We start from the raw sequence: 13,949 nt of genomic DNA on the forward strand, positions 1-13,949 counted from the left end.
GTGAAACTCCTTTCTCACGTAGCCTGAGGCATCAAATGAAAACCAAGCACCAGGCTTTGTAGACCATAAATAGGAGGGAAGTCTCAAATCTGGCAAGAACCCGCTGTTCATACCTCTCTTCGCTTGAAATCTCCGGTCAACAGCTATTGAAATGTTAGGCTTTCGGGCCGAAGGAATTCTCCTATTAGATATTATTTCCTTTGTACTCTGAGAGTTCCTGTCTTGCAACCTCAAACCTCAGCTCTCACGGGGATGAAGAGATGTAACCCTGTGTAAGCAGAAGCCTTAGAGAAGCCCCTGCTGCTTCTCACGACCAATGGGTCCAGGGGTGTTCCCTGTAAGAATTGATGCCCATGTGACTTATGTTTCTGCTGCTGCTGTGACCATGACCAAGGCAACTTATAGAAGAGTTTATTTGGGGTTACGGTACCAGGTGGTTTGAGTACAGATGTCAGAGCAGAGACTGCAGAGCTGCAGGCAGGGTGGCTAAAACAGCAAGGTGAGGGCCCACATCTCAACACGCAAGCAAGATGCACCGAGAGTGAACTGAGAAGGAGGCAAGTCTTTAAGCTCCCCCAGCCTCCAGTGACGTACTTCCTCCAATATGGTCATACAGCCTGAGCCTCACCAAAGAGCGCCATCAAATGCCTGAGACAATGGGTGATATCTCGTTCAAACCACAATGTCTTCACTATAATTCACATAATACCAGAAATTAACTTAAAATGGAAACCTGAAGCCGAAACAAAACTGCAGCCCCCCCACCCCCCGCACTCGGACAGCTCAAGAGCACGGCTTTCATGGCTGTGACACACACAAAATTCTGAGCCCCATTCTATGCAATGGTATCTGCCATTTTTTTCTGTGTCCATCTTTCTAATCTAGCAGGGTGCAAGGCATCCCAAGGGAGAATGACACTCACACAGACCAGCTCTGGGTGTATGTAAGAGTTCTCTGTTTTTCTCCAGTGTGCCCCTTTGATATCCCACCCTAGCAAGAAGCCTCTCTAGAGGGCTGAAATAACAAGTTCAGTTTCATGGGTACATTGTTGACATCGAAGCCATGTGGGGGATTCTACTACTGATTTTTCTGCTTTATAACCACATGCATACTTCTGGAGTCGCATGGCACTTGGCCCTGGTCAGATAAACCTCTTCCAGCAGCAAGTGGCAGTGGAAATGGGGCCCTATATCTGGTTAGATTGCTGGAAGTGAATGACTGCTGGATGCTTAGCTTCAAAGAAGATGTCTGTGTCGGCCGCTCTGAAGCCCAGCGAAGGTTTAGGGGAACCTCGGGATAGGGAGGGTGTGCTGGGCCGTTGTCTTCTGAGTGTAGCAATGCTATGGCCAACACTCAGCAGCTGTGACTGTCTAAATAGAGCCAGCAAGAAAGACAGACAGGAAGAGATGGGGGAGGGGAGGGAAAGGAAGAAGAAAAGAAAGAAAAGAAGGAAGGAAGAAAAAAGAAAGAAAAGAAGGGGGGTTGGGGATTTAGCTCAGTGGTAGAGCGCTTGCCTAGGAAGCTCAAGGCCCTGGGTTAGGTCCCCAGCTCCGGAAAAAAAAAAAAGAAAAAAAAAAAGAAAGAAAAGAAGGAAGGAGAGAGAAAATAGAGATACAAAGAAAACAGAAAGAAGAGAGGAAAGAGAGAGGGGGAGAAAGGAAGAGGAGCAGGAGATAGGAAGGAGCTGAACTTCTTGGAAGAACAAGGGGTAGGGGTGAGTGGAAGGGGGTGAGAGCAAGTTGTGGGTTGACTGTCATTGCAGTCTACTGTTTACAAATATGCTACTGTCGAACATTTTCACAAAATGGAAACTTCTTTAAATTCCCTGGGTTTCTTCCCCCCTTCACAGCACCCTTTCAGAGTAAGAATGGGCTATTTGCAACAATCAATTTCCCTTCTCCCTTTTCTCTATCAAAACCAGTGTCTCCCGGTAGCCACATGGGCATCCTGGGTATGATCCAAACTGCTTCCCTAATTAGTTTGCAGTACTCCTTTGCCTGCAAACGAATTACATTAAGGAGGCCATCAGCATCGGTGGCAAGGTGTCAATCATAAGCATTTCCTTAACGGCCTCCTGCACATGTCCCACGCTCACAACAGCCTGATCTTATATTTGTAGGGAGACCCTTGTAAGTGGCATTCTGACATGCATGTCATATTGGAAGAGAAAGTCACATGCCAGGCAAGTGAAATGTATGGATGAGGAGAGGTATCCGCATCTGTTCCTTATGCACAAGAGGGCATCGAATTTTCAAAACCTAGGAGAGATAGAAATGGCCCAGCGCTGGGGAGATGGCTTAGTTGGTAGAGGACTTGAGTTTGATCCATCAGTATATAAAAACCAGTGCTCAACTGGAATTTCAGTTGTGGAACTCCAGGAAATGGGGACAGGTAGGTCTCTGGAGCTCACTGACCAGACAACCTAGCCATATCAAGGAGCTTCAAGCTCAGTGGGAAACCCTGTGTCAAACACTAAGGAGGAGAGCAATTAAGAAAGACACCTGACATTGACATGTGCAAAGAAGTTCATACATGTAACACACATACACACATATACACACACATATATAAACACACATACTGAAGCAGAATACAAAAATGTTTCTCTTGCTTCAATACTGTTAATAAATGTCTTCACGGAGAACACTGACATCTATAGCATTTCTGCACAAGGGTAGATAAACCCATGAGTTTTCAAGAGACAATTTATTCATTTGCAGATTTTTCTGTTTCTCTTCCGAAGAAAAGGTATAGACAGAACTATCAGGTAGAATTCATTGAACAAGACATGCAAATTGCTGCCCTGAAGCCTGGTGAAATCATTTAAAATAATAAAGGAAGTCCGGATGAATGAGAAGACCCGGTCAATAGCTCTCTTGCACCATAACTAGCAAGTGAGCCTTGAAGGAAAACAAAGAGGCAGTAATTTAACTTCAGGGTCTTTAGCAAGATAAATAGGGCTGCCAAGACTTGTCTAGAAGTGGGGGCTAAATGCTGTCTATAGAAAGGCTGGGATCAGAGGTTTGATAATTGAGACTCCTGTAACCCATTGCCAGTTTAAAAAGAAATCTCCTGGGACTTGAAGTTCCCACAGAGAGTTCTGCAGAGCTGGGTTAGGGTCAGTAGTGACAGGCACTAGGGTGGTCTGTCTGACCGTTCCCGAAGGAGACTTTATGGATAAAATGGCTAGCTGGTCTCTTTTGATCGCCTATGTGAATAAATATTGAAAATGTGACTAACACTTCTGTGGGGGGAAGGGAGGCAGAAGAAGCACATGTGTGAAGATGACTGGCTTCAGTTACTTCTGGAAAAGCCCCAGGAACTGTCCCCAATTCCTACCGAAGGTCTGGGTGCCAGATACCAAGAAGATGAAAGACAGAAGAGAACATTCACCTTGCTAATGCTCAGCCTTGTTGCACATAACAGCTAATTGATTTTGGACTGCATTTAAGACATTAGCCTGCACAGAGGGAAGGCCATTTATAGACACAGGAACCCTTAGGGCACTAAAAATAGGAAGCACAATTGAGAACTTGCACTGTACCAGCAATTCCCGAAAGAAGGGTCTGAACCAGGCTGGCAAGGCAGAGCAAAGGACAATCTCAATTGCCCTTGGACAATTAAGGGGAAAGTGACTTTGGGGGAGATCTTATCTGTTGTGCTTTTCAGTACCACAGTGGCTGCCACTGTGAGACAAGGTTTCACAGGCCATACAGTCCTACTGTTGTATTGCAAACTGTGTATGAAACAATTACAGTGTTCATAAAACTTGTGCCCTACAAGAGCAAGAGATAGATGACATGGTTGATAGGAAACAGCTTTCCCTGAAGAAGTACAGTGTTCTAGTTTGATTTTCTGTTGCTGGCTACTCCATGAAAAATTACCATGAAGCAAGGAACTTAGTCACAGCCAAAATGTACAGTACAGGAAGCATGGAGGTATGCTGACTGATGGCTTGCTCACAGGTTTATGTTTTACCAGTATTATTCTACTACCTAGAAACACCTGCCTAAGGATAGTGCCGCCCATAGTGGGCCGAGTCCCCTGTCCTAGCTTGCTGTGGTAAGCACTGTCACTCTACAGTTTATATTTCATCGTAAAGGGAAGGCAGGGCAGGAACTATTGCAGGGACCTGGTAGCAGAAACTAAGGCAGGGACTTCTCATGACTTGTTCAGTTTTATGGTCTCACACTTAAGTAGGGAATGGGAACGCCCACAGATGGCCGGACTCTCCTATATCTGTCATTCATCAAGAAAACACTTTCCAAGGACTTGTTTATAGGCCAATCTGATGGAGGCATTTTCTCAATTCAAGTTCCCTCTTCCCAGAAGAACCTAGCTTTTGTCAAGTTGTCAAGTAACAAGCCAGCACACTCTCAGTACCTTATCACCAACCAAAACAATCCCTCAGAGACATGCCCACAAGCCGATCCAATTCAGGCACTCCTCAGTTTAAACTCCCTTCTCAGATGACATTAGGCTACGTCAAGTTTATGGTCAAAACCAAATAGAATGCCAGGAGATGTGATTTCTTCTGCCTGGGTCACTATATTCTATAACACACACTTAAGGAGCTCTGACCACAGCTACTTTATGACATGAAGTTGAGAGAGAAATGTGAACAGGGATCCAGAAGAAGTTGGAGGGGAAAAACGGGGAGTGGACAAGATCATACTTCATTGGCCACGTGTATGAAATGTTCTAAGTTCGAAACTCACCTTTGCATAACCCCGATATTGTGTGAGCTCACTTTCTTATGGACAAAATGTAAACACCACTGCATAAGTCTGCTACAGAGCATTACCTTAATTAAGAACAAGAACAAAGTAGATAAAAGGACCACGGAACTGGCCAGTGCCCTGAAAACATCAAAGCGAGAACAGAGAGAACGGTCTAAGCTCATTTCAGGATTCACGAGACTTCCTAGCCTTATGACCAACAGCAGGAGGAAAGTTCAGCTTATGCCCATGTGTCTGGTTAACTATTTTATGAAAATACTTTCTAAGTAGAGTTGATCCAGAGAATAAAGAGTCACCAGGATTCAGTGTCCTCACTGTGCTCCTTCATTGCCATGCTCTGTGTTCTAGCGAGGAGGACACTGCCTTCTGTCTTTTATTCTGTGACTTGAGAGCACGTTATTTTCATCAGAGGAAAATATTAGAGTCCAACAGAAGAGAAAGTACTACCTATTTAAATTAGATAGTATTTTTTAAAATGTATAATGTAAACTGTTTTCTTAAGTAGCTAAGTTTCTTGTGAAAACTGTCAAAATGTTTCACACACAGACCAAAGCATTCTACATGTTAAGCTTCATTGTTCTATGTTGATCACGGGGAGTCATTTAATCCTGGCAACAATGTCAGTGCTAGGATACTTACATCAGAAACACACGACTTCCTCGGGTGTTTGGCACTATCCTTAGAGATAAAGTCTATGGCATTGTTTAAGACATAGTTATGAAGTATTCTCTCAAAATATTCTCCAAGAAGAACCCAGACTTCAACTGGACTCCTGCTCCTTCTTTAGCTCATTTTTACCTACTTCACATGATGAACTGAAATCAGCCCCTGGAGAATACATGGTGGAGGTGAGGGCCACCTCTCCAAAGCTTTCCTCCACCTTCACATTACGTGATAGCATGTACATGCACACGCATGCACGCACGCACGCACGCACGAACACACAGACAAATGAATAGATAAAATTTAATAAAATGAATAGACATCAACATCACTAGTTATTTATACAAATTTACAAACATTTCAGAAATTGCTAAACATCTTTCCTAATAGCCAAACCTTTATCGTCACTTAAGCATATGATATATTACGTATATGTTTAGAATTTCAATGTCTAAGATGAGCCAGGAAAAGAAAATGACCTTTTCCCCTACCAGCTGCTTAGTCCAATTAAAGAGAATGCTTTTCTGGCTTTTGAGCGTGTCTCTTTCCTTACAAATTTAGAGACAAATATTTGTACTGAGGAAGGAGGCGTGACCCTCTTGGCCTCATCCTCCTCAAACATACAAACTATATAACGAAAAGAGAATCAATAAATAAATCGACTTATGCAGAGCACAAGAACAGACTTTAACACAACTGCTCGAAATAGGTAATTATATCCTTGGCAACTAAGAAAGCCCCTCTGTCACCCCCTTAACGATATTTCAGGTGCACAAGTAGTTTGTGCTGTGTGAACCATGACGTTTCTGTGGTCTACATTAGTTAGTTCTATACTCTGATCCCCAGAGTCATACTTTAAAGGACAGGTTTTTTGTTTGCTTTTTTTTTTTTTTTTTTTTTGGTCATTCTAAACTTTTGATACTTCCTGTAAATAAATATGATATGAGAAGCTTCTTTAATAAAAAAAAATTACTAATAAGTTGGGCATGGCCCAAATAAGTTAATTTTTAGTGTATTCCAAATCCAGAAAAAGTATCCAGCTGAAAGTAACCTCAAGCCAATAAATTGTACACTTTGTATCTTCACTTGAGATTGGCTTCTGTGGTCGTTTGAATAAGAAATGCCTTTCATAGGCTCAGGCCTTTGAACACTTGTTTCTCAGGCAGTGTCACTGTTTTGGGGAGGTCCTAGAACCTTTAGGAGGTGGAGTTTTGCTGAAGAAAGCCAGTCACACAGCCTCACTGCACTTCTGGTTCTTTCTCTCTGCTTCCTGTGTGGGGTTGAAGATGTGACCTCTCGGCTTCCTGTTCCGGCTGCCTGTGGCCACGCCCCACCGTTACAGATTCCGTTCCTCTGGAGCTAGAGGCAAGACTAAGCCTTTCTCCCTAGAGTTGCTTCTGGCCATGGTGCTTCAACACAGCAACAGTAACTAATACAGTGTCCCACTGGTCCATTTTCAGGTTGCGCTCCACCAGGAACCTCACAGATTATCACTAAGCCATTTTCCAGGAAACCAGTTGCATATGAGTGTTAACATCCAAGGTACCCCTTCCCGGCTGCAGCTCAGAACTCGGCGCTGCTCTGTATTTGTCTCCACAGTCCCACTTTGAAAATGTACTTACCAACACATCAAGGTTCTTTATGCCCTCCTGCAACTCTCTCCTGACTACACTAACTGTGTTCTCAGAGAGAGGAATCTTACCCAGGCATATCATGCTTTGCGAAGGTCAAGCCATAAAGGTGAGGTTACCGACAAGACAAAATGCGCCCCTCTGATTTTAATCCAGTTAAATAAAATCCAATTAGCAAGGGTTTGTCATGATCCTTATAGTGCAGAGCACAGCTCTATTCCCTCAAAAGGAAAGCATCTTTGTGTGAGGGTAATTATTGTTTTAGATACTGAAAGATGGGAGAGGATAACAATCCTATACATGATAAATAGGCGGAGCCTCTTAGAGGGATTACACACACCGGGGATAAATACACGTTGTTAATTTGGAGCAGAGAGCGCTATGGAAACCAAGCTGGGATGACCTGCTCTGAGGACAAGAACACAGCCAGGTCATTAGAGCAAAGAAAATTCCCCTCAGCTCCCCAGAGCTTTAATAAGCACCTTGGTCAAGTCGAATATTAATTACATGACTTATTCAATCTGAAAGAGCTGGAAGAAAAAGAGATTGTCGAGCGAGATACTGAGAAAATATTGAAATGTTTTGCTTGAGGGTGCCGGATGGTATGGGAGTTGTATGCATTTTAGAAGCGCCACAGACCAGTGTTGGAGCTTCTCAGTGTGGGGCAAAGGACAGCATAACTACCTTTTCCTGAATCTCTTTATCTGAAAAAATGGGCGATGAGCTCTATATGTCCAAATGGCCCATCAGGAAATGAGAGAACAAAGGAATGTTGGCTCGGGGGTCTAAATGTAAATTTTTATGCAGTTACTACTCTAAGGTCAGTTGTGTGCATTGATATAAGAGTGTTTATTATTTATTTCAGTGTGAGTGTGTGAGAGAGAGAGAGAGAAAGAGAGAGAGAGAGAGAGAGAGAGAGAGAGAGAGAGAGAGAGAGAGAGAGAGAGAGTCAGAGAGTCTGGGAAAACAAAAAATGGCATGAGGACTGTGCTGAGGTTACTAGTGCTTCCTCCAGGGGTAGGTGATAGGAAGCAAACTCAAGGCCTCTGCAAGAGCAGTCAGTGCCCTTAACTTCTGAGTCATCTCTCCAGTCCCTGAAGATTGCACCACTTACTTATTTGCTTTATATATGCATTTTATAATAGCACTACATATGTAGATATGCACATAGATGGGTCTGCTGTCCCCAAACTCAGAAGGGTCATTGCTGGTGGCTAGCTCTTAAGTCTGAGATTGATGAAAATAACCTCTCATTGGCTGGAAGACTAAAACCTAAGAATACAAAAGCAAGAATATTTTGAATAAATTAAAGTGGATTTCCGTCTGTTCAAACAGGATCGACCTCATTCTAAACTTTTCACACAATACACACACACACACACACACACACACACACACACACACACACACACCACACATTCCTATGCATGAAAAGGTCATAGCATTCAATGTATTTTATTTGCTGCCATTTCAGCTCCCCCCCCCATACGCTATGATATAATTATCTTATCCAAACACAGAAGAAACAAGGATATTTGACATCTCCTAAAACACTGAATTCATTTCAGGGGATCGTAGCAAACTGGTTCTGCTTCTTGCTATAATGGGTTCCAGGCGTTCTGGAATCTCCTGTAAGGATTCTTGACTGTTGAACATGAAGAACGATTTGGCATTTCGCCAAAGCTGGCTAATACAAAGCTGAAGTTGACGCTATGAGCTTGATAAATGGGGTGACTACAAGTGATTTTGAGACGCGTTCATTTTCAACTTTGACCACCAGAGAAAGCACTCCTGGATTCTCACAATCCCCCCATGGAGAAGAGAGATGCAATGTATGGGCATCTACTTCAGATTCTACAAAATGCATTCTGCTGGGAGACAGCTTGCTTCTGCTGCTATGGACTGGACCAAGGAGAAAAAGTCTATTGAGAGAGTTGCCAAGGGGAGACAAATTGCCAGTTTGTGGGGAGCATTCTCACGTAAGGGACTCTTGCTTAGAAGGAGTTCCTGATGTAATTTTCTCCTGCCGCCATCTTGAAACTTTTCACATTCAGAATACACGTATGTTTTTGTCAGGTACCTATGCGCATGTGTACATGAATATGTATGTGTACCTTGGCACCAGAAAACAAGCAAGTTCCAGCCAACAGGTTAGCTCTTGGGGAGGGTGTCACTGATAGGCTAGGCTGTCTGCCCATCAAGCTCCAGGGACCAATCAGTCGCCTCTGCCTCTCCAGAGCTGATACCATCAGTCCTTGGGCTTTCATTTTATTTTTTTATTTTTGCTGTTGTTCTGTTTTTCATGGTTTCTCTGATCCGAACCCAGATCCTCATGCTTGCAAGGAAGCATTTTACTTGTGGAACCATCTTCCCGCACCAATTCTGCGCTTAACAAAACAAAATAAACAAACTAAGTCAAAGGATCAGGTTTTATCTGCACTGTCGCCACACTTTGTAGTGCTGTTAGGAGTTAAGCAACAGCTACAGGGCTCTCCTATCTCCTTGCTTAGTAATCACGATTAATGTCCACAACATAACACTTTCCGGATATTTTTTTGGACAACAGAAGACAAGAAATTCAGACCAGCAGCTCCACACATAGGAGGACCTGCGGCCACATCCGGGTGCTCTCACCAGCACACAGAACACCAACAGAGAACCGAGGTCCTATTGGGCACACTCCAAAGTACGGCTGGCCAGCATTCTTTCCCACTTATAAATGCCTTTTGTCTTCCTTTTTCTTCAATCAGACAAGGATAAGGAACCGAATTTAGTGTTGGTTAAAGGGAAACTTAAGGATCAGAGCTTGAAGCGTGAGACTTCCCAAGCGATCTGCAGAATTATGGGGTGGGTCCTTGAGAAGTCAGGCTTCCATGCTAACCCCGCTTCCCAAAGATGCAGCCCAGGAATCATCACACACTGGAGTCACAAAATAGTTAGAGAGCAGTGTCTGGCTTCCGGTGGCTGACCACGAAGTGGCGTCTGCTAGAAAGCATGCCAATTAGTAGCCAGTGAAGCAGACATAACAAGCTAGGTCATCATTGAAATGAGCAAAACATGCTTGCCAAGAATGACCCCAAAACCAGGGATTTGACGATGCTGGGCCTCTGGTCCACATAGGTGAGCAAACATGATCCTAAACGCTGTCAGGAGTCCCAGATAACCGCAGACATAGTGACACCTTAATGACTTAGATATTCTAACGACACTGATTATGTGGAACAAAGAATCTGAAGTATTTATGTGGAACAAAAACAGTATCAGGGAGGAATTAAATTATGTAGGGTGGAAATAAGAAAGAAGAAACATAGGGGGCAGAAAGAAAGGGAACAAAGTCCTCTATCATATAAATAGGTGGAGTGGTAGCTTTTAAATATTAGTGCTCATCAGAACTATCTGAAAGGGGTGTATGTATGTGTGTGTATGTGTTTGTGTGTGCATGTGTGTGTGCGGGCAAGTGTGTGAATCCACGTGTGTGCATGTGTGTTCACATGCACATGTGTGAGCATAGCAAGTGCCTATGTGCATATGTGTGTGAATGCATATGCATGGACATGCTCATGTTTGTATGCATGTGTGTATGCCAGTACACATGTGTGTAAATGTGTACATGTGTGCATGTGTGCATATATACGGAAAGTTTTAAAGGCACAGATCACTAGAACTCATTCACATATCTTGACTCAGTCTGGGTTGGTATCCAGGTTTGTACATTAATTACAAGTTCCCGGGAGGTGTTGCAGCTGCTACTTAGGGGGCCGCGCTTTGAAAGCTCACGTTTTCGGGAGAGTCTAGTCTATAGTCAACAAGGGCAGTGAGTATAGAACTGAAGGCAAGCCAATTTACTCTTTTCTCTTGCCTCGGCTGACATCAGTCTGGGAAGTCTGAGACATCTCACTACTATATAACTCACCAATGAAGTATAAAGTACACGCTAAGCCTCATGTATGGTTCTAAGACGCTGGGACTCTGATTATTTTACAGTTGGCACATTAACATGAATGCAAATCAAAGACAGAAGAGATGTGGCTTTCAGTCAGAAGAAGGAGAAGAAGGAGGAGGAGGAGAAGGGGAAAAGGAAGAGGAAGAGGAAGAGAGCCCCCAAAGGCTTGAGCCATTCCTAGTATAGTATGGGGTACATAGACAGACATGCAGATTAGGCCCAGACCTTTCTATTATGAGCTGGCCTTGGTGCTGGGTCTGCTGCTAGGCACTGTTGAACCTATTAAAAACATATTTTAAATGGAGATGCGAAGATAGAGGACCCAAGTCTAATCCTGGGAATTGGGACGTCAATGGGCTTGTTTCCCAACTAATTCACGTTTCTCTAGAATCCAGCCTCGAGATGGTGTTTTGTGCTGCAAACCTAGAGAGATGCACCTCACTGCGTGCGCCCTGCTGCTATGCAGCTGGAATTCTGGGTATTCATAGAATGAACAGCAGTGTGGAGGCATTTTACATGTAAACCAAGGGTCATAAGATAGCTTAAGCGGCTCCAACCTTGGTTCGCAAGCCTCCTCTGACACTAGGCTGAGCATCTAAATCTGAACAGTGCTCATAGTTTGGGCTCTTAGGGGACTGGATCATATAGAAACTGTGCTTATTATAGGAAGAACAATTTTGATCAAACAAGAGAATTTTCAAATACTTAAAACATACCTAGAACAACAGCTACTAGTAATAAATTCTATTTTAGCTGTGTTTCCAATAATTAATAAACGCTTGTGTACATCTCCATCAATTTTAAGCTGCAACATTTCCCCTGATTTTATGGAGATCTATAAAATAATGAAACAAGGAGACTCTACTGATAACATTGTTAAAATCAGTCCCAGGCTCTACACCTTAGAGTATTGAAGAGTATTAGAGAGCCAAGAAAAAGGAGGAGATACACTGGATCTGAACTTGACTTTTTCTAATAATTTAAATATTACTATTGTCAAGAAGATTAATAATTACTCTTTTTGTCTTTACTAGAAGAGGGTGTAAAAGCCGAAAGGAGAGTTTGAGGCTTGGTTTGATTGTGTTTCTCAATATGAACCACCCATGTCCCCTAGAGCCATGTGCTAAACCTTGTGAGCTTCAGTTTTCTACCATGGAGTTAAAAATTCACAGGATTCAATTAAAACATGCAACTGTGTATATGTATCACACTTTCTATTTCATGATGTGTAACATAGTAGCTGATAATTTTTTTAAAAAGAAGTTAGAATGTATTCTGCTAAACATTCACTTGGTCTTTAATATTAAATCTCCTGTCTTCTTTTCGTCTCTAAGTGTATGTCCACATGTGTTCAGTGCCCACAGAAGCCAGAAGAGGGCATCCCCTCCCATAGACCTGGAGTGTCAGGCAGTCATGAGCTGCCTGACAAGGATGTGGGGAACTGAATTCGATTCCTTTCGCAAGAGTAGAAAGTGTTCTTTACTGCTCAGCCAGCCTTGCAGCCATTTTTTTTTGGCCTTCTTTTCTCTTTTTCAAGCATATCACTGTGTAGCCCAGGCTGCCCTTAGAGTCATCATTCTGTGTCAGACTTCCAGGTAAAAAACACATAGCAGTGGCACTTGGCTTAAAAGGGCAAACCCTCATTTGGAACTGAAATCAAGAGCACGGTGTGATTTGCAAGGTAGATCACAAGGACCCCTCTTAGGGTAGCTACATTTTTCCTCACAAAAAACGATTTTTTGCGGGTTGGGGATTTAGCTCAGTGGTAGAGCGCTTGCCTAGGAAGCGCAAGGCCCTGGGTTCGGTCCCCAGCCCCGAAAAAAAGAACCAAAAAAAAAAAACAAAAAAAAAAAACGATTTTTTTAAAAAAGAATACTGTCATATGTCAGTAGAACTCAATTGAACATTTCACTCTGGGTACTTGTAACCTGAATTCTACATGAGGGCCAGCTGTGATAAAAGCAGGGCCTTTCTAACAAACGCAATTGCTATGTTATGTTTTGAATCAGAAATCACCCTGGAGTAAAATACACTGTGCATGCAGACAGAAAAAGTACATCGACTCTTGCTCGTGTGAAAATTAACCGACAGCCTGTTTCAAACTGCGCTTACCCCACGAAACGTACTGAAAATGTCAAAATATTTTCGTCTGCCTTGCCTGAGCGCTATTTTTAGACTTTTTTTTTGAAGAGAGAACACATATTTGTTAAAGATGCTGAATTCATTCCAGATGGAGGCTTCGCGGTGAACGCATGGGGCTCAGAAGAACGGGTTTTCTTTTGTTACGGAAGACCAGAAGGGCTGATCGGCTGGGAAATCAGGGTTTGCTCAGCCCACACTCAAGAAAGAGTCGCCCACCATGACCATCTTATAATCCTTCCAAAGTGTGAAAAGCAGATTTCCCTTCAGAAACAAAACTATTGGGGAACAAGGAGAGAGAGAGAGAGAGAGAGAGAGAGAGAGAGAGAGAGAGAGAGAGAGAGAGAGAGAGAATGAATGAATATCAGAATGCATATCTTAGCATCTTCGAACTTGGGCCAAGCCCTGTCCCCGCCATGTTGAGTTCTGAGCTGGGTGGCTGTGAGGCCTGGCAGGCTCTAGCAATGACAGACATTGTAGGATGGGCCCTTCCCAGAGTTCCAGCTTCTCCCACATTCCAGGGCATGAAGCACGGGGAGCGCTTAGCAGAGTGTTGGCAGGCAGCCCACTCTACAGGATCTTGCTTGCCAAGGGGCTGCCTGAAGCACACGGGCTGTGTGCAGTCTTCAAGCCGTTCCTTTCCTCATTTAGTCCCTGAAGCTGCAATGGGTGGGCCACTTTTTTGAGAACTTTCACCACTGAATAAAATCTGTAAACTGACCCTCCCAAATTTCCCCCCTCGGGCTATATGCAGAATTTGTACAGATTACCCCCACTGATCAGCCCAACATGAGCGACGTATCACACACGGGCTTGCATTTCTGGGATTTAATG

General features: G+C 43.4%; 1 protein-coding gene across 20 annotated transcripts in view; it reads right to left on the reverse strand.

Annotated features, from left to right (window-relative positions):
- Rbms3 (RNA binding motif, single stranded interacting protein 3) overlaps positions 1-13,949 on the reverse strand; it is a 786,929-nt gene that overhangs the window by 609,025 nt on the left and 163,955 nt on the right. The gene's annotated exons all lie outside the window — the stretch shown is intronic.

The sequence above is a fragment of the Rattus norvegicus genome, chromosome 8 (assembly GCF_036323735.1).
Source record: "Rattus norvegicus strain BN/NHsdMcwi chromosome 8, GRCr8, whole genome shotgun sequence".
Classification (NCBI taxonomy): domain Eukaryota; kingdom Metazoa; phylum Chordata; class Mammalia; order Rodentia; family Muridae; genus Rattus; species Rattus norvegicus.